Genomic DNA, 15,774 nt, shown 5'->3' with positions numbered 1-15,774 from the left:
ATTAGATTCTGACAAAAAAAGTCAGAATGGACCAATCTTCTCAACAACAACCTTGGAAAGTAGAAAAAAATTCTGCAGAAAATGAATTTTATTCCTAGTGAAACTAGAAAAAATTAAAATTAATAAAAATAAATTAGTAAATTTTAAATTATATATTAGATATCTATTAGATTAGATAAATATTAAATTTAATCTATTAGATTAGATAAATATTAAATTTAAAAATTAAAATTAGTAAAAATTAAATAATATACATAAAGACTTTTTCAGACATGCTAGTTCTCAAAAAACATACCTACTCAGCACTGTTCTCAGGATGCAACTGGAGGAGCTGCTCCACCAAAATAGGAGAATGAAACAAAACAGAGAAAGACATGGGATCCAGGCCAAAGGGGCTCCAACACCAGAGAGAGGTGGAAGAAATCCCCCGCGTGTGGTTGAAGGGAGATCTCGGGACAACAGCCATGCAGCAGGTCTAGAGGACAGCGAGGCTGTAGTGCAGCAAGTCAGAAGACACTGAGAGGAATCTAAGATGACAGAATTGGGAGAATGCCTAAAGTGTATGAACATCTTGAGAAGATACTAAACTCCGAAGCAAGAGTTTAAGGATGGATTAGTGGTAAATACATAGACAACAGACAAACAAGACAAATAGCTTGGGGTAAAACCAAAAGCTCTGGACAGAAAAGTAATCACAGTTCAACATTAATATTACCATATCAGTACTGATCCAACCAAAATTATGGTATAAACACTGGGAGAATGAAGGATAGAAAGTGTGTATGTGGGGAGAGGGGAGTAAAGGAAGGTGAGATGGCGCCATAGTGACTCCACGCTGAGAAGGCAGTAGATAAGGCCCAAATCTTGAAAAATCAGTGAGTCAGCAATTCCACCCTTAGATATATACCCATGAGAACTGAAAACATACGTCCACACAGTGCACATGATTGTTTGTAGCAGCTTTCTTCATAACGGCCAAAACTCGAATCAATCCAACTGTCATCGAGTGTTGAATGGATACACAAAATATGGTCTATCCATACAACGGAACATCATTCAACTCTAAGAAGGAATGGAAGTACTGACACATGCTCCAACATGGCAGAACTCTGAAAACACTATTCTAAGTGAAACAAGCCAGCCACAAAAGGCCACATATTGCACTATTCCATTGTATGAAATGTCTATTATAGGCAAATCCACAGAGACAGTAAGAAGATTCGTGGTTTTCGGGACAGAGGGGAGAGGGAATGTGGAGTGACTGCTAATGTGTATGGGGGTTCTTTTGGGGTGATGAAAATGTTCTAAAATTAGATAGTGGTGATGGCTGCTGAACTCTATGAATACAATAAAAAAAAATCACTGACTTGTACAGTTAGTTAAAAGGGTATATTTTATGGTACATGAATTACATCTCAATATAATTGTTATAAAAATAATCAAGGGGTGGCAGCTATTAAGAGATATGGTGGATCTCAAAGGAAACAACTAAATAAATTAAAGTGGTTTTTAAACGAGGGGAGTGGATGGTCACAGGATTGACATTCTTTCTAATCAGTCTTGCAAGACTGTTTGATCCTTTATAGGATTGCATTACTTCAATGAAAGCCAAATTAAAGAACAAGTGACTGAAGACCAGGTGGAAAGATCTGGAAGTTCCCGCCAATACCCTAAGCTGGCAGCACTGACTGTGGCTTTTGTAAAGTCTGGACCATGTGCGTTGGGCTCAACATGATTGTTGCCCCTTCAGTGTGGCAGTTCCTCCATGGGCGTCCTGATGTGTTCATTTAACTTGGCGACAATGGGCACAAACCGCATTGAGCAAGATGCTGTTTGTGTCTTGTCACCACAGCCCCCTCGTTGCCTTGCACAGCACCTGACATGTTGGCTTAAATGTTTTTTGAATTAGTGAATAAATGAAACAACATTCTTAAACTAAGTCCTGCAGGCAAACTAGAGGCAAATGAAACAAGGCTATGTCATCCACCTCTTTGAATATTGGGGTCCTGGGACACAGGGCCCAGCACAGTACACACTGCCTGAGCGTTGGGGAGGACCAGGGCACCAGAAATGGCACCTCATCGCCAGCACTGCAGAATCAGCACATCAAACTTATGGTAACGTTTCCAGGTTACAAGCTGGGTGTGTATCATGCCAGCCTCTTTCTCCCTGTTTCCACAGTCACTGACTAGCATTTGACAAAGAAAGAATCTCTGATAGCCTTTGGCTGTATGTAGTTCATAGAACCAAGGGGCATTACTAAGAAGTGGCATCTTGGAGAGAAGAGCCCAAAAGCCAAATAGACAGTCCAACTGAGCCACCAAAACAAAGGCTAAGAGGTGCGAGAACTCCAGGACCAGGCGTGAGGCAGAGTGGGGCACCAGAGCGTCCTCACAGGAACCTTTCCACCCGCTCGTGACATTAGGCCTCCTTTCAGTGTGCTCTCTCAGCTCATTGATCTTTTCTTTGTTATTGCTTCTAGTAGCTCATAACTTTTCACTAGATAGTAAAATCCATGAGGTTGGGATCTAGGCTTGTTTTGTTCACTGTGGTATCCCTCACCAGTGCTTGGCGCATAGGAGGTACCACAAAAACTTGTTTTTTAAGTGAATGAATAAATGAACCAGGCAAGAGCAGGAAAGTTTGAGGTGTCAAGTGAGATGTAGAGCCTGAAGAAAGAAGAGGACCCCATGGTGGCTCGATGTGGGACACCAATAGCCCGGACATGGGAGGGAAGAGGTTCTTATAGTTTGGTCCAGCAGTGAAGATACTCACACGTGGGTTTGTGCCTGAAGCACTCACCGCGAATCTTGAATACTGGGGCCATTACTGCCCCAGCAAGCCCTGCCTTGCGGGGGAGGCCACTATGGTTGGAGATCTGTTTAGTTCACAGACAAGGGGGCTGGGAAGGGAATTCCTCCGATTTTTACTTAGAAGCCAAAACATCCAAACAAAACAGGTTCACCAACAGCAACCTACATAATCTTTGCTGGAATTAACAGTTTCAGATGGTCGGCCATTTCTCAATCCCAGGGATGATTTAAGAAAATTAGCTGTTTGGAAGGCTGGCTGCAGTCACAGGCATGTCTAAAGGGCAGGAGGATTATTCCTCAGAGGGCAGAGTAGGCTAACGACATTTCACTTTGAAAATAGTTTTGGAGTGTGCTCCCTGGGGGCAGAAGGAAGGCTTTGGGGTGGGGATAGAGAGCAAAACAAGGATTCTTTAGTGAAGTCAAGAAGGAGCTCAGATTTTGTTTGGCTAACAAAGTCAGAATGCTCTCCAGAACTCTCAGATACTAAGACAACTTCTTAGTACTGCCTTCACAATTGTGGGAGAAATTTAAAAGGTAAACCATTTATGTAAAATCAGTGTTGCCGGGATGGGACTTGGGCTCCTGCTCAGAGAAAGGGAACAGGCCCTTTCTCACCGAGAATTGGGCTTTTCCTACACTTTCTCATGCAAAAGGCTATCGGGAAAAGGTTATGAATAGAGCTCTTTTCCTGCAGCCAATGAGACAAATACCCTATTCAAAAACCCATGCCCACAGACTGTCTCAGCCCAGATTATCTTGGCTTTTGATGAAATCCTGAAATCCCACAGGCAGCAACTGCAACCTTGCTTTGCTGTGCTGTTTCACGTGACTTGATGGCTGCGAGCAGGCAGGAGCTCTTCGAGATCATTTATTTTATGAACGTCACTCACTCATTCTCTGTCATAACAAGGCAAGAGAGGTGCTGACACCAAAAATTCAGCAGGTGGGCTGGAAACATTTTGGTGTGAAGCTGACACAGCCATGGGGAGGCCCTCGGGGGTTTATAAACAAACAACTCAGATGGGCCTGAGTCCAGATTTCGACACTGCTGTGTATTTTAGTGAAGGACCTTGGCTGGGTTAATTAATTTCCTGAGCATCAGTTTTCTGACCTGTAAAGTATGGCTAAAACCCTGCCTGCTAAGGTTGTCAGAGGATTAAATGATAGAACACACTTCAAATCACCTTCCACGTGCCTGGCTCATAATAGAAGCTCCATCAGGCCTGCTTCCTCCCCTTTCTCCCCTTCCCGCTCTCTCTGCTCCTTTCCTGTGAAGGTGGTGTTCCTGCAGAATGAGTCAGTCAAGACGGAGCAGGAATTCAGTTAATTGGATGTGTTCTAGCACCGTCCGAAATAAATACCAGGGTGCAGTTCTTGTGCAGCCTGTAATGGGGGGTGGGGCAGGGCATCACCCTAGGTTACCTGTTCTGGAAGAGTTCTGTGCTGAGGACTATAGCAGGACCCCCTCATTGGAGCCTGAGATGTTCTGCTTCAGCATCTTATGCTGCCCCTGGGAACAGCTGAGCGTCAAGGTGGTCAAGAGTAGGAACATTGTGGCCCGGCATTTGATGATTGACTCTTTCAACAAATTTTGAAAACCTAAGTACCAGACAGACACCATTCATTCATACATTCGTTCATTCATTCATCATCAAGTCTTTCTGTAATATTTATTCTCTGCTTGATGCTGTTTTAAGCACTTTATAAACTCTATCTCAATGACTCCTCATAACAGTGCTATGAGGTGGGTACTATTGTCCCTATTTCAGAGTCAATGAAACTAAAGCACAGAGAAGATACAGAACTTGCCCAAGAAACACGTGTGCAAGACCTTTTTGACCCAGAGACAGTAGCGTTTATAGTACTCCATTGAGTGTCTCGTGGTGAGGGGCAGCATACATTCATTTGTCCATGCCTTCATTCATTCACTGAAACTTTCACTAACTACGAAGCCTGAGCCAGACGGTGCGTTAGGAGAGGCGGGGCACAAGATGCAGGTCTGCCCTCACAAAGCCTATGATCCAAGGAGGCAAACGCCAGGGGGCCTCACTTTTACCCTTCTACTTTGGAACTAGCAAATAGACAGTTGGTTTGGGTCAAGGATGCTGTCATTGCCAGTGCAGCAGACTTCTTCTTTATATAAAATAAATGACCTTATGGGACATTAAACATGTGGCCTTTGCCCTTGGAAGGCCCACACTAAGGAGTCTATCAGGAGCACTTGCTTAGACCTTCATAGTTCCAAAGAAAAAACGTGTGCAACCCTGATGCCCCCATCAAAAACCCAAGAGGGTATGTGGCCATAAGAAGGGCCCAGTGTTCCCAAACTTTATATGTGTATCACTAATGAAGAACATTTTGTATGAGGTGTCAGGTATTTATGGTTTTTGGGGGTGTTTTTTTTAGGAAGATTAGCCCTGACCTAACATCCGCTGCCAATCCTCCTCTTTTTGCTGAGGAAGACTGGCCCTGAGCTAACATCTGTGCTTATCTTCCTCCAGTTTATATGTGAGACATCTGCCACAGCATGGCATGAGAATCGGTGCATAGATCCGCACCCCAGATCCGAACAGGTGAACCCCGGGCCGCGGAAGCAGAACGTGCGAACTTACTCGCTGCGCTGCTGGGCCGTCCCCAGTATTTATGTTTATGTGTACTGTAAAACATATAAATAACAACACTGACCCATTATTTCAAACTTACTGCTGCTTAAAGGAAATTTTTTTAAAAAGTGAGTTTAAGAAAAATATTAAACTAATAATGGCTCGGGTGGTATATTAGATATTGACAATTATCCAATGGTACTCCAGTGACTGGAGCGTGTGAAGCATGTTCAGTATTTTGGGTGGGGCAGCTCTTGCTTGTGTAGGGCCATCCCCCACAACGCCGAATGCCTAATATCCCCAGCTCCTGCCCCCATATGGCAATGTTGCCACTTCCTCCCCCTGTAATGCATGGTGACAACACCCCCCCGCAAAAAAAACCCCTCCAAACATTTCCAAAATGCCACATGGTTGAGCGCTGGGGGAGGTGGTACCACTTCCGGTTGGGAACTATTGCGAGAGGCTTGCTGGAGGCGCCCCCAGAAAAACAAACAAGCTGTTTTCAGATATTTTTTAAATCGAATGAGGGGAAGATAAAAGTCAAGTTCAATTACCAAGTGGCTTAGTCAGGGAGGCACCAGAGTAAGCAAATGAGAACCCAAATGAGAAGACAGAAAAGACAGCAAGTTCTGGCAAGAGTGAGGACAGACAGAGAAGGCCTGGCAGACAGAGCCTTCCTGGCTTGGGCTGCCGTTATGGGGCAAGACCAGTTCCTTCCTGCTTGTCTTACAGGCGCCACTTGGCATCTGACAATGACTAGAGAGAGTGCCCACTGCCTGCTGAAGAACAGGCCATATAACCTACTGCTTGAACTAAATGCAGTATGCCGCCAAGCCGGGAAGATACTTGGCAAGGATACAAGAATCAAATGATGAAAATGTGACAGGTTTACCAGTCATTAAAGAAGCCAGAGGAGATTCCAGAAAGCCACAAGTCTCTTACCAAATGACCCATAATGTGCTGCTAACAGTGGGGATGCACTGTGCTAGGATGGGAATCAACTAATGCTGTTTGTACACCACCCAAGATACTGTTCACACCCTTTAAGAAATCTTGGTTATTTTTGGTACCTTTGAGTGCAGTTTTCCCAGCACACTCCAAGGTTGAGTGTCTTCTGCCTCAACGTGTCTGTAGGACAAATCTTTCCAAAGACGTTAATAGGCGGTGTCATGGAAAAATCTTCCAACGTCAAATCAGTTTGGGAAATGCTGCACATTTCCATTTTGGAGATTCACAATGCCCACTGGCACCTTAAAGGATTGGGAAGATTTCTTCTGTCCCCTTGGTAATCTAAAAGGTGAGTCAAATGACCTGCCGCACTTGCGCTCATCCGTGTCATTTCCTTGGGAGGCAGTCTCATCACAACGGTTCCTATAAATATCTTTCCCATCCTCACTGCTGGGCCTTCTCTCAAATTCCTCCTTCCTCTAGAAACGCCCTTTCCCAGCCTTTCTACTTACTCTGTACTTCTGTCACACCCCAGCTCAAGATTCATCTCCTAACTACTGTTCCCCATGGTGAACTTTCTCTTCGCTGTGAGTTTTCTCAGAACTGTATCTGTACAAGGTGGTGTCACATCATTGTGGTTGCTTCCATGTTGCCTGGAATATTGTCTGGGTGTGGGACACATGCCGTTTGTAAGCATCTTTGCTTCTTTTCAGCTTCTCGTGGGAGCCCGTTACTGTCCTATGGATTATAAAGGCCTGGTAGAAAAAACATTGCTTGATATACACCCTGGTGGATGTGCCAATGGCTGGCTTTGTTCCTTTGGAAACACTTAGATTCTCCGTGTCTCTATGAATGAGCAACCATCGGGTAATGGTTGACCATACGTACTACTCACATTTTCTATGTTTAATTAGTCGGACATTCCTCAAATTAAATGAAATGTCTGCTGTAACAGATTCTAACTAAAACTGTATAATGTTCAGTGTATTCAAAGTCAAAGTTAAGAATGTGCTCCTGGAAATGGAATTTGACCTTTTACCTGCAGGAATATTGAGTTTATTTTTATTTCTGACATATTCCCTACCTCCCCCTTCCACCCCCCAAAAACCTGCCTTTCCCACGGTCTTTCTCCTATCAGTTAATAGTGATTCCATCCTTCCATTTGTTTAGGACAAAAATCTTGGTGTTTTGTCATTGATTTTTTTCTTTTTAACATCACATCCAATCTGTCAGCAAACCCATTTGGTTCTACTTTCAAAATATATTTAGGGGCTGGCCCGGTGGTGTAGTAGTTAGGTTTGCGTGCTCTGCTTTTGCAGCACAGGGTTCGCAGGTTCTGATCCTGGGCGTGGACCTAAACACCACTCATCAAGCCACACTGTGGCAGCATCCCACCTACAAAATAGAAAAAGATTGGCACAGATGTTAGCTCAGGGACCGTGTTCCTCACCTATATATATATATATATTTATTTAGAACCTGACCACTGCTTGCCACCCCACATCACAGGTTGCATTTCCCTAGAAGCTGATGATGCTGGGATGAAACTAAGCGGGCAGGAAGGTTATTAGGGAGCACTCGTGGGATTGATGCCTGTGGAAAGGAAGAAAGCAGGCTTGGGCAGAGGGAGAAGTTGGGCTGTGATGCAGTCACAAGGCAAAGCCTGAGCTGACTCCATGAGGAGCTCTGAGCTGAGATGGCAATTAGGAGTAGTCGTGACTTGAGGAGAGGGGCCAGGCCTTTCAACCCCTTACCAACAAGTCACTGGAGCAGGCTGCCCCGGGAAGCGGGAAGGCCACGGCGCAAGATGGCTCTCTTCAGGGAAGGGAACTCTCCAAAGGGCTGACAGCCAAAGGCCCTTAGCTAGAGGCCTCCCAGTGCTGGAGGGATAAATCTCTCATTCCTGAAGGGAAGCTGAGCAGCATATCACACATCCACTACACTTCTCCCTGCCCATCTTGATCAGGCCCCCATCTTCTCAAGATTAGTGCAGTGGCCTCCTCACTGTGTCCCTGCTTCGGTCTTCTGAAAATGTTAGCTGGAGGATGCTTTGGAAATCTAAGTGAGATGACATCATGCCTCTGCTGAAATCCATCCAGTAGTTTCCCATCTCACCCCAAGGAAAAGTCAAAGTGCTGAGGGTGGCCTGTCAGATCCTCTACCCTCTGCTCCCCACGGCCCTCCGACCTCAGCCCCTCCAACTTGCCCTCTCACCCCCGGCACTCTAGCCACTCCGACCTCCTTGCTATTCCTTGAAAATGCTTGGCAACTTCCCCTCTCAAGCCTTCACAATTTACTCTTCTATCCACCCAAAATGTTCTCTCGGGCCTCAGCATGCCTCCCTCCGTCTTCTTCAGCTTTTTACTCCTGTCACCTTCTTATTGAAGCTTCCCCGACTGACCTCAATATTGCACAGTTCCTTCCCCTGGCTCTCCCTGTCCGTTTGCTGTGTTCTTTTTCTCCATAGCAGGGAGCACCATGAGAGGAGAAATTTTGGACTCCTGCATTGACTGCTGTAATCCCAGCACCCATGTCCATGGCTGGCCACAGCCGGTGCTCACACAACACAGCCATGTTGAGTGAATTTCTGTAAGTTACAGAGAAAGTTTCCATGATTGGCCCAAACTGAAAATTGTTACATGGGTTCTCTAGGTCTCTAGGAAAGTCATAATAGCTTTCTTTCCTTTCCCTCTGTTAAACTTTGGTCATGAAGGCCATTTGTTCTTCTTTACCCAAATCAAATGAGGAGATAGCCTAAGTGTCTTTTACAGAATAGGCAGTCAAGATGCCAGAATTCTGATTTTATCTCATACTCAAACCTTACAAAAACAATTTTTTTCTTTCAAATTTGCTTTAGGCTCTTAAAAGTGAAGAAGACATGACTTTTGACACTGTTAAACTTTAACTGAGCCCTGGGCTCCCTGGAAGCAGTGATGGTTAAGAAATCCTCACACCCTTTTGTGTTCCAAGAAACAGCTAACCACCACAAAGGACAACCCAGACTCCCCGTATTCTGACATAAGACTCAGCTCCACCCTTCCTCTTGAGCCCCACAGGACCTGTGGATGACTCCCTTGTTTACTTGTCTCGATAAAACCCAAGGGTCATCCTTTCCCTTGAGACATTCTTCACCGATAAATGTTCTCCCAATTGCAATGGCCTGAATAAAATTATATCCATAATTGACTGGTGTATCTTGTCTTTCACTCTTTCATAAAGAGTGGATTTATGTTGGGAGGGTTTATTTTTAGCCTCAAAGATAGTGTTGTTGGAAAATCTGCAGCTGACAATAGTAAGTGACAAAAGAACTCTTGACAATAGAAAACAGACAACCAAAGGGTCCGCTCTCTCAGCAGAGAGCTCAGCTTCAGAGCAGGGAATAGTTACTACTTCCAGAGGCTGACAGAAACTAGATTCAAGCAGATGGTTGGACAAAAAAGATATTGTTGGAAACAATTTCCCAGTACATAAAGTAGAAGTGGCTCTCTGTATAATTTCCCCCTTGAAATCAACTATCCCTAATGTGCTGGGCACAAAAGTCTCAGTTCTTCCTCGTCTAGAATCCCTGGTTCTAAAGAGATAGGTTGGAGGCAGGAAGCTCCTAGAAGCTAGAGATTGCTGTAGATTGCAGGTCTGTAAGCTCTTATCTTTCTAAGAGGTGGGTCCAAGAGGGTGACCAGCTTGCCTTCTCATAGGGCAGAAGATCTGTGATCAGATGGATAAAGATCAGCATTTAGACAAATGGCTTCACCTTTATTCCAACACCTTGGTCAGCTCTTCATACCAGGATGTATGTCCTAGCGCAATGCAACAGAAGCTCTTAGCTCCATCCTCTTGGACACAAGGACTCAAAATACTCCACAAATACAATACAGGCCTAGATGCTGATGAAGTCTGGTGTCAGGGGCCCATTTATGACCTAGAGACTTACAATTCTTAGGGTGAGTGAATTGGATTCAGGTATAGGGGGATCCCCTAAAAATTAAGTGCCAAATGTTGTATGGGCGTGTGTGTGTGCACATGTGCATTTTTCTAAAGAATGCTTCCACCTCCTTTTCACATTCTTAGAGGGATCTGTGACCCTCAATGGACAAGCAGCACTGTATATTACAGATATTCTGGAGCTTCCAACAAATATTCCCTAGACAGATCCCCCTCATCCTTGGCCATGACACTACTAGGAGCACCAAGTTCACCACCAGTCCATGAATGGGCTTACTTACTTCATTTGTAGGCACTCAGTGTTCTCCTGGGATTAGCAATGAGCTGATAAGGCATGCCAAAGACCCTGGTATCAGCAAAGTCCTGGATTAAATCAACTCATCTCCTAGAAGTTGACAAAAGGGAAGTTATATGCCACCAAGGGAAAGACTAGTCATTATTTGATCAAATCCAACCCATTTGATATTGTCTTAGTCTGTTTGGGCTGCTCTAACAAGCCTAGGTGTCTTATAGACAACAAAAACTTAATGCTCACGGTTCTGGAGGCTGGGAAGTTCAAGATCAAGGCACCCGCATAGTCACATTCTGGTGAAGGCCCTCTTCTGGTTCATAGCTGGAGCCTTCTCGCTGCGGCCTCACATTGTGGAATGGGATAGGGAGCCCTGTGGGGTCTCTTATGGGGGCTCCACCCTTATGACCTAATCATCTCCCAAAGGCCCCATCTCCTTACACCCTCACCTTTGGGGGTTAGGATTTCAACATATGAATTTTGGAGGGACACAAACATTCAGACCATAGCAGATATTTTCCACAAATATTATCCTTTAAGAACATAATTTGACACCAAAAACAGCACTGGCTAGAGATAGAATGTGAAAATGAAATGGAAATGTATGAGTATTAACAAGACGTTGGGTCCGTTTTTTTGAGTACTCAAACCTAGATTTCACGGTCTATGTCTTGAAATAACAATAGCTTTCAGAATTATTGCCATATATTTTGCATAATTTTAACAGACAAGGCTTAATTGGCTCACTGAACTGTGTCTTTGTGAGACTGTAATTTTCCTATAAAAACAGTAAATGCCAACAAGATAGACGTCCCTGTTCTTCTAAGCTCTGTTTACAGTTCTGAGAAGTAAACAGGCAGTTATGACATTAGAAACATTCCCTGCATGCCAGCACATCTAATTTTAATCTGTGGGGCTTTTAGAGGAGGAACTGAGGGCTAGAGATGGCACAAAGAAGAATCTCAAAATATGCCTGATATCTAAAATCTGAAGCCTGATCTGACTTCACTGTGGATAAATAAACCACACACTTCTCAGTGTCACCCATGTCTTGACATATACAAAGGGATAAAATTGGCCACTTGGTTTATCAACACGATTCTCTTAGTTTCTAAATTGCTTTGAGATAGCATCTTGGAGACATCTTGTAGATCCACAGCAAGAAGCGCCATTTGGCAAATGGGATGTAAAATAAATTAAGTGGAATTCTGGTGTCCATATGCATTAATGTCCCCCAAAAAGACCAATGGACTAACTTGGGTAGAACTTACAAAACCTCAGCTGAGGTGTCACCTCCTCTGTGGCCAACTTAACTGCTCCCTCTTCCGTGTTGGTCAAAGAGTATCGTAATAGTGGCTGTTATGTCTATCTCCCCAAGAGGCTGAGGTCCTACAGGGCAGGGACTACGTCCTGTCTCTCTTGTATCTCTGGTAGCTTGCACAAATTGGTTGCTCGCTGATTGTTGTGCAATCAGCAAGAATTTGTTCGATGACTGCAGGGATTAATTTAATGATGGCCAAGTGTTAGATCAGAATCTCATCCCAATTCTGAACATGCTCTTAAGTGTGCCTACCAGTTTCATACCATGCACTTTCTATTTCCAAACCACACATCACAACAGGAGGAGGTGATTCTGATGCTTACACTTCTCAGGGCCCTGCTGGGGTGAAGAATGTCAGAAAAATCCTCATAGCTAGAATAATTCAGCTCAATGATTTAGCAAAACATTTTTTCTGTGCCAGGCACTGTTCTACGCAGGTTATATCTTTTATCTCGTGGGATCCTCACTGTAAGCTAAGGTGGGTACTGTTATTGTACACATTTTACATATGAGGAAACTGGCACGGAAAGGTGGAGGAACTCATCCAAGTGAGGGGGCCTCAGCTGAGCATCCCCATGTCTCCCACCTCTGAAGAAGGGGGAGTGAGTCATTTCTCTCCTGTGTTCTCATAGATTCAGTGTTCAGGCATGGACCTCGAGCATCACATTGTGGTTAGAGTTCTGACTTCTTGGCCCAACAGTGAATTCCTGGAGGACAGCAATTGTGGATTTATTGGTCATCTTTTCCCCTGGTTTACAGTAGCTTCTCAATAAGTGTCTGCTCAATAATTGAGTGAGGGGAGTCTCTGTCCAAAACTAGTACTCCTGGGTAGTGGTGGTACCCCAGAGAAAGGATGAAGATGGACTCATCCCTCTGCCTCAGGTGCTTTTGTGTGTACGTGCCCCAGCAACAACTTTCATGGTGGGCCATTGAGTCATGGGGCCTAACTGGCATTTGAAACCAATCCCCTATATTTTGCTCGAGTGAAAGTAGTTTTTAAAATAATTTTTAAAAAGTCTTAGGAAGTCAAAGTTTTGAAAAACGAGTGCAACTTTAAACCAGGCAATTCCGCTTCCAGGAGTTTATCCTAAGAATCTTCATGGCTATGTGCCTGGAGGCCACAAACGTAAATCTGTGTGGGGGCTGAGCAGGTAATGCAGCAGGCAGAGGAGCCGGGTGAGGGGTACGCCTGGTAAGGTGCGCCTGTCCGTGGTGGGGATGGTGGCAGGCTGGAATGGGCCTGCCCACTACTACAATGCGACAACCGAGATCCAGAGCAGCTAAACTTCATTTTTCAATGCGGCTCAGAAATCTCAAATTTAAAATATTAGCTATGGTAGATTGCAAGAAATGAACCCAAATCATTCCCCTCCCTTTTTCCATGCCCTTGGGTAGAGCTTCCCGCACAGTGCCTCTGGGCTAGCCTTGGGAGTTGCTTTGGCCAACAGGATATTAGCAAAAGGGATACAAACCAAGGCCAGAAAAGTGTTTGCATACTGAGACTTGCCCTCTTGCTGCTCTTGGGTCCCTGCTACCACTGCTAACTGAAGAGAGCTGGGCAAACCTGACGGGTAGAGGCGTGTGACCTAGACACCTCTGTTGCCCCAGGCAACAGCATGCCACTTGCCAGATGTGTGAGAGAGGCCATCCTAGATCATGCAGCCTCAGCCAGCCCACCAGCTGACCACAGATGCACAAGAGCCCAGCTGAGATCAGCTGAGTCGGCTTGGACCAAAAGAACAATCTAGTTGGCTTCTGGAATTGTGAGCTAAGTTTTAAGCCAATACATTTTGAGGTGGTTTGCTGTATAATAAAAGTTAATTGACAACAAAATTTAAATATGTTTGGAGCTGAACAAAAGAGGGATCCAGTTCATTACGACCTCTGGTGAATATAAAGATTTAACAAAAAGGACCTTTCTTGCATCACTGTTTATAATAGTGAAAAAGCCAAAACCACACAAAGATCCACTCAGTGTACCAGGCAAGCGCTAACAAGTAATGGCACATGCATATACAGAAAGGTGCGCCACCACTGAAAACGACGGCATAGGTCAGCAGCCACACACAGATCCGTCAAATGCGGTGTGATGCTACCAAGTTTAGATCAACAAGTACAATTACTGCCCCCCCCCCCCCCCAGCACACACAGCCTTTAGAAATGGAACACTGAGCCAAGTGGATCACACAGTCAGTGGAGAGGGCATCTTGCTGAAAGGAAGACACAAAAAGCTCAGAATAAAGCCCAGCACGTTTAAGGGAATGTGCTCAACTTTGCTTTTTGAGGATCTAAGAGCGCACAGTGGGGGCGGTAAACAGCTCAACTCAAGTAACGACATGGCTCTAAGGGGGAATGAGCAAACAGTGGGATAACCGTGGATGTTTTGACAACTAAAGACATTGTTACACTTAGCAGTTAGTGTCTTTTAATTTCTTCAAATGTGCTGCCAAAAATTAAAGGACTTGAAATTGTGCTCCAAACACAAAAGACATTGAAAATCACTGGTATAGAAAAATATTTAATGACATAGAAAGATAGTTACATGTTAAATAAAAGAAGCCAATTGTAAAACAGCGTGCATGATACAATCCCACTTTTGTTATGAAGAGAATATGCAGCCAGAGGAAAGTAACTGGACGACAGAGACCAAAACTGGGGTGCACCAGTGATTATCTTTAAAAAATTGCAATAGGGGGACTTCTTATTTTTTTCTTCTTATTAGGATTTTTTTCCAACTGCTATAACAAACATGTACTATTGTTGTACTGATAAAATTTAATAAAAGTTATAGTTTTTAAAAAGTTAGGGTTCTTATCTATGCATGTGCATGAATGCACACACACACACACACACACCCCAAACCAAAGTGGAGCAAGACTGTTTATCCTTTTTGTTTTTTGTCACTGCTTGCAAATGCCATCTCGTTGCACTGATTCAGAATTTTATTGGAGGTAGGCAATCTCTGGAATCTTCTCCCATGCAAAAACACACAGACTCCTTGCAGGCACATCACCCGGCAGATTCTCTCGGGAGGGAGGCAGATGCCAGGTAGCATCACTCTTCACAGCCAGAGGTAGCAATGAGGCAGTGATTTGGATGCCCTGTTCTTCCGTTCTGCAAATCTTCTGTAAGGATGTGAGCGGGTCCAAGCAGGTGCGGCTGCCATTTGATGGTGGAGACACCCTGCTCATTAAGGGTGGCAAGTCACAGCCCATCATGGGCCAGTTTGTCACGAATTGTCCTTCACTGCTGACAGAGCACAGAAGTCTCTTCGTGCATGACCGATTCCTTCCAAATGGCGGGAAGATGACCCAGCTAATCATCAGACCCACTTCTAATGCCACCTAGTCAGACGCAGCAGAGCCCAGCTACACTCACTCATCCATAAACGAGAACAAAAGCCAAAGCAACTGTCTGTTAGCAAACCCAGGGGGATGAATAGCAATGTGACAAGTCCAAGGTTCAAAATGACAGGCAGTTTATTGAAGATGCTGTAGAAGTACAGTCTGTCACTGGGCACAGAGATAGGGCCAAAAATATGAGAACTTTACAGGATAAGGAATTAATGGCTGGGCTGCAAAATGGAAAATTAGAACAGATGAGGCCAGTAGACCATCCTTCTGAACGGTTTGCTGAACCATGAAATAACTGATCTTTTTCAGTAAAGGGAATATGGTTACCAGACATCTGAAAGGATGTTGTCAACACACCACTGTCATCCTTTTGAGCACCCACTTCATGGTCAACGCTACCACTCTATATACTTCTCCTCGGAATGGAGAGAGGTAAAAAGCATAACTCTTTCCCTTTGAGAAATCCTGAGTTAGGTTAGGATTAGGAAATAGACTCTCCAATTAT

The 15,774-nt window shown here is 44.4% G+C and overlaps 1 long non-coding RNA gene across 1 annotated transcript in view; it reads right to left on the bottom strand.

Annotated features, from left to right (window-relative positions):
• Nucleotides 1-12,925, bottom strand: part of LOC123283245 (uncharacterized) — a 38,643-nt gene extending 25,718 nt beyond the window's left edge. The window contains exons 1-2 of the long non-coding RNA XR_006523848.2: nucleotides 10,588-12,925; nucleotides 6,487-7,759 (exon numbers count right to left, since the gene is read on the bottom strand). This is a non-coding gene — a long non-coding RNA (uncharacterized lncRNA). The remainder of the gene's footprint in view (nucleotides 1-6,486; nucleotides 7,760-10,587) is intronic.
• Between the last annotated feature and the right edge of the window lie 2,849 nt (nucleotides 12,926-15,774).

This window comes from Equus asinus, chromosome 4 (assembly GCF_041296235.1).
Source record: "Equus asinus isolate D_3611 breed Donkey chromosome 4, EquAss-T2T_v2, whole genome shotgun sequence".
NCBI classification, from domain to species: domain Eukaryota; kingdom Metazoa; phylum Chordata; class Mammalia; order Perissodactyla; family Equidae; genus Equus; species Equus asinus.
This window is presented reverse-complemented; position numbering and strand designations above follow the sequence as displayed.